The sequence below is a fragment of the Eulemur rufifrons genome, chromosome 12 (genome assembly GCF_041146395.1).
Source record: "Eulemur rufifrons isolate Redbay chromosome 12, OSU_ERuf_1, whole genome shotgun sequence".
Taxonomy (NCBI): Eukaryota; Metazoa; Chordata; class Mammalia; order Primates; family Lemuridae; genus Eulemur; species Eulemur rufifrons.
In genome coordinates this window covers 26,506,641-26,512,249 of record NC_090994.1, presented here as the reverse complement: position 1 = coordinate 26,512,249, position 5,609 = coordinate 26,506,641, and the positions used below count along the sequence as shown (strand labels likewise).

General features: G+C 42.4%; 1 pseudogene; it reads right to left on the bottom strand.

Moving 5' to 3' along the window:
* Window positions 1–1,480: 1,480 nt before the first annotated feature.
* Window positions 1,481–2,696, bottom strand: LOC138393823 (nucleophosmin pseudogene; annotated as a pseudogene).
* Window positions 2,697–5,609: the final 2,913 nt, after the last annotated feature.

Below are 5,609 nucleotides of genomic sequence, written 5' to 3'. Positions count from 1 at the left end.
CAATGGAGAGAGAAAGTAGGTTAGTGTCTGCCTAGGGCTGGGGGCGTGGGATGGCAGGGTGAGGGTAATAGCTAAGGGAAATGGGGTTTCTTTTTGAGATGACAAAAATGTTCTAAAATTCACTGTGGTGATGGTTGCACATACATGTGACTATAATAGAAACCATTAAAGTGTACGTTTTAAATGGGTAAATTGTATGATGTGAGTTATATCTCAGTAAAGCTGTTTTTTAAAAAATGTAGATGGCCAATACATACAATCCCTTCAAAAAGTATAGTTGAGAAGGAAAGATACAAAGCACTAGCTGGAGAGGGATGTAGAATACTGAGGGTTTTAACTATTCTTCAGAACCAAATCAGTTTGCCTGACTAATACAGGAATACCTAAATTAACCAGGTGTGGAAGGCGGAATACTGGGCCCCTAACCGTGTCCACATCCTAATCCCGGGACCCTGCGAATCCACGAGGTTGCTGGCAAAAGGGAATTAAGGTGGAACTAAGACTGCTAATCACTGCAGTCGAACCCGGAGGGTTCCGTTCCTCACGGGGAATCATTCTCAACACTTTTAAGCTGCTTCTTCTAAGGAATATGCTTATCGTGCTGATTTCTTGTTTTTCCAGTTTTGACATTATCCACTGATTTTTCTACCCTAAAATAATTCTTAGTTCCCCCATACTTTTTTATTTCCTCTAACTTCCCCACTTTAAAATAGGGAGATTATCCTGGCTTATCCAGATGCACCTAACGTAATGACAAGAGTCCTTAAAAGGGTAAAAGAGAGGCGGAAAAGAACCAGAGACAGCAGCACAAGGACTCATCTCAACATGGCAGGTTTTGCAGATGGAGGAAGGAGTCACATGACAAGGGCGTCTGCAGCCTCTAGAAGCTGGGAGGGGCAAGGCAACACCCCCCCTGGAGCCTCCAGAAGGAACGCAGTCCTGCCAACACCTTGATTTCAGCCCAGGGGGACCCATTTTGGACTTCTGACCTCTAGAACTGTTAGGATAATACATTTGCACTGTTTTAAGCCACCAAGTTCGTGGCAATACATTACAGCAGCAATAGGAGATGACTACAAAAGGTACGTTAAGAAGGGATCTCTCCCACTACAAAGCAACTTGGATTTAAGCAGGACACCATCCAAGCTTCCTTTGATTTCATGGGTTTTCTCCCTCAGAATTCCCTTAAATATTCCCCTGGCATATTTTATTTTTTCTTTGACTTTTAAAGATGTAAAAGTTATACATGGGAGGTTTTAAAAGTGAAATAATATTCCCAGGCTAAAATACCAGTCCCTGTTCCAAGTCTTCTCACTCTCACTCTGGGGTTCCCTTCCTCACGGGGAATCATTCTCAACATTTTTAAGCTGTTTCTTCTAAGGAATATGCTTATGCTGTGATTTCTTGGTTTTTCGGTTTTGACATTACCCGCTGATTTTTCTACCCTAAAATAATTCTTTTTTTTTTTTTTTTTAAATACTGGGTTTATTTCACATGTATATTTTTGTCTCCCCACCATTTCCATGTCTGACCACTGCTACTACTATGTCCTATCATAACATTCCATACATACTTAAAACCAAGCAAAGGGTGGAGTTCCATCTTTAAAAACTAAACAGGCATTTTGGACAACACATTCTTGGCAATGGAACCTGGACAACATTTATCAAACACGGTAGGGAAAGTTCTCACTCTGCATTATAAAAAGGACAGCCAGATATCAACTGTTACATAAATGAAATAAGACGGAAAATTTTAACAAACTGTTTAAACTATTTTCTTAAAGAGACTTCCTCCACTGCCAGAGATCTTGAATAGCCTCCTGGTCAGTCATCCGAAAGCAATTCTTCACGTAATTGATGAACTTCGCTTCCACTTTGGGAAGAGAACCACCCTTTTCTATACTTGCTTGCATTTTTGCCTTAATGTCTTCTACAGAACTAGGTCCTTTTGGTGTTTTAGGAGTTTTTTCCTGCTTTTTGAAGGATTCTTGACCCTTTGATCTTGGTGTTGATGGTCTTTTCCATTCTGGTTTGATTTCTGTGCATTTTTGGCTGGAGTATCTCGTACGGATTTCTTCACTGGAGCTTTTTCTTCAGTATCCTCATCATCAAACTCATCATCATCATCATCTTCATCAGCAGCAAGTTTTACTTTTTTCTGTGGCACCTTGCTACCACCTGCAGGGGCAGATCGCTTTCCAGGTATACCTAAGAGTTTCACATCCTCCTCCTCTTCATCTTCTGACTCTGCATCTTCTTCCACAGCTACTAAGTGCTGCCCACTGATATGCACAGGCCCGGAACCACACTTCAGTCGTAAGACCACTGGTGGTGTTGTTTCAAAGCCCCCAAGGGAAACCGTTGGCTGTACAGACATTTTCAAAGTTGCCAGTGTTACTTTAATTGGACTGCCTTCATCGTTCATTGCCTCTGCTTCAACAATGTGCAATTCATCCTTTGCACCAGCCCCTAACCTGACCGTTCTTAAAGATAACTGGTGCTCATTTTCATCATTATCCACCTTAAAGTGATAATCTTTGTTGGCCTTTAGTTCACAACCGAAAAGATAGTTCTGGGGCCTCAGGGGGCTCATGTCCATGCCCATCGAATCTTCCATGGGGTGGTGGCACGCACTTAGGTAGGAGAGAAGGTGGACGGAGATACACGACTACTGCTCCAAAGAACAGCCGCGCAGGACGGAATCACACCAGGGTGAAATAATTCTTAATTCCTCTTTACATTTTTATTTCCTCTAACCTGCCCACTTCTCTTTCACCCACTTTTGCAATTACATCACAATTATATATCACAATTTTGGTTAAATGAATATTAAGTGTTTATTAAACACTTAATATATTAATATCCCTCCTAGCTAAGCCACAGAATGTAACAAAGCTATATTTCATTTCTGGGATTCACTTTTTGGGATTTTTGGAGGGAGCAGTTAATAATTTCCTTTTACCTGATATTACTTCTTCCCCTACCTCTGCAACATAGCTGTAAAAATCCTATACTTACTATGAAACACACCAGGCAATCTGCCCCTTCCGTTTTCTTCTTAGAGACAGTCATGTTGGAGCCTCCTAGCGCTCCAGCCCTAGTCTGCATTGGTGGCCTGCTAGGTTGTGGTCTCCTGTCAACGTCACCCTGAGAATCACCTCTGCCTCTGTCCTTGTTTCCTCGATCCCTCATCTTCCTCTTTCTTAGTTTACTGCCTTAGCTATTTGTCAGAGAGCATCTCAATGGTGCTTGTCAAAAAACGTCTTCATTGGGGACAGATAGATGGAGGGTAGGTGGGACCTCTCTGTACTATTTTTTGCAACTTCTTGTGAATCTATAATTATTCCAAGTTGAAAAATTTGAAAATTTTGTTTTGCTTCATTCTTGGCTGAAAATGTGAGCATGGAGTTTTAGGCTGAAATAATCCTCAAAATTTCTAGGGCATAATTTCCAGCATAGCTTTTGACAAGGAGGGTGCTGTTAGTCCCCACAGCGACATTCAGCCAATTCTTGTGGCTTTCGGTGCATTCCTTACTCCCACCTGCCGAGGAACTCAGTGTCTCTGGTTTTAGAGCCTTTCCGGAGTCCTGCGGCACAGATGGTCTCGCCACTCGTTGCCTGCTCTGCTGCAGCTGTTCCAGTCTTCTCTGCTTGGCCACATTACCCCGTCTGCGTTCCAAATTGCAAACCTGTGTTGAGCTTCCTTTTTGCTGTTTATTTCTGATGTTTTTTGTCCTTGTAGTTTATGCCTATTTATTTATTTACTGCCATTTTGATTTCAGAAGGGAGTAGAGATGTGTGTGTTCCATCTCTCGTGTTTAACCAGATAAACTTGATACAAACCACAGTTCTAGGGGGAACTCTGTCCCTCTAGAAATTTTAGATGATAATCTAGAAGAAAAAGTCAATTACTTAGCTTTACAAAAGCATACCATTATTTAATGTGGGCCATGCATACACAGTATATGCCTTTTTATGATCAGTGTAATATATTCACCTTAAGAATTGAACTATATTACTCAGTAGTGATGGAGTGAATTCTAACACAATTCTGTAACAACTAGTCCTTAAATAATCTAGTCCTGAAAAACGCCATTATGGAAAGCCAATTAGAGTAACCTGCTGAAGGCCTAAACTCTCTACTTTGGCAATAGAGTAAGTAAAAATTAACCCTCAAAAAATTATGCATAAAAAATTTCTAACATCTGGCACAATTTGAATTGCCTGCTGACAATTTTATTCCTTCCTTCGATTTCTAAGAACTCATTTTAAAAGGTTAAGTTAGTAACAATTGCCAGGCTAAACACAGTGAACACAGGCTAGCAAAGGCTATAATTTATATATTATACATGTAGCCGTTTGCCCTTCTTATTAGTCAGGGTTCTCCAGAGAGGCAGAACCAATAGGACAGATACAGACACCTGAGAGGGGAATCGGTAGGGGATTGGCTCATGCCATGACAGAGTGAAGCCCCACAATAGGCCACCTAAAAGCTGGAGACCCTGGGATGCCAGCAGCATGGGTCAGTCCAAGTCCGAAGACCCCAGAAACAGGGAAGCTGATGGTGGAATTCATAGTTGAAGGCCAAAGGTCTGAGAACCTGGGGGCCTCTGGTGTAAGTCCTGGAGTCCAAAGGCCAGGGGGCCTGGAGTTCTGATGTCCAGTGACAGAAGAAGAGTATGTCCCAGCTCCAGCAGATAGCTTGACATAGTCACCTTTTCTGTGTTTTTGTTCTCTCCTGGCCCCCAGCAGATTGGATGGTGCCTGCCCACACTGAGGGTGGATCTTCCCCACCCAGACCAAGGAAAAAAACCCAGGCTGAAGTGGGTGCCCTGTGGGCTTCAGAGTTCCTTGAAGATAGCGTCCTCTTTGGCCGTCTGCCTATTCCCAAGTTCTGAACATAACGTTTTGGATGATCCTGCCGACTTCAAGACATCCTACAAGATCTTCTGGCCACAAGAACTTCTGGTCATTAGGACAAGAGCCTTGGATCTGGTCTGACCACCCTTGAGAACCCTGAGAGTAAGGGGCACCAGTCAGTGGTGACTAACCCTGGCACCCAAGGACACCCTAAGGGGCGCTACATATCGCAAACCAGTCCTTCCTTCCACCTGTGATAGGAAGAACAAAGGGGAACTGGAGAACACTGTGCTGTTTTAACACTTACTAGATACTTGTCTTAGCAATAAACACAGAGGAATAGATCTGGTGGTTGGCACTGGCATCTTAAAGCCTCAGAGAGAGAACTTAGACACAGTAAAACCTGGAAATTAATCCTGCCAACTTTCTCCTATGAGATTGGTTTGTCTGAGGCCACACAATTAATCGGTAGCGGAGCTGGGATTATGACCCAGGTCTTCTGATCCTAGTATGGTGTGTTCTCCCCTGCACCACGCTGTTTATTTTAGATGTATGGTCAATATTTGAAAACAAGTTAGTTTTAAACTGAAAGTTTTGCTCCAATGCAGAATTCAAATGCTAAGAAAAATACTCAAACTAGAATTACAACATGAGTAATGTCAAACCAGCAACTCCACACAATGACTGCCTATGCCAGGTGAAAGGACACACAGGCTAGTGGCAGAATTTTTTTTAATAACAGCTTTA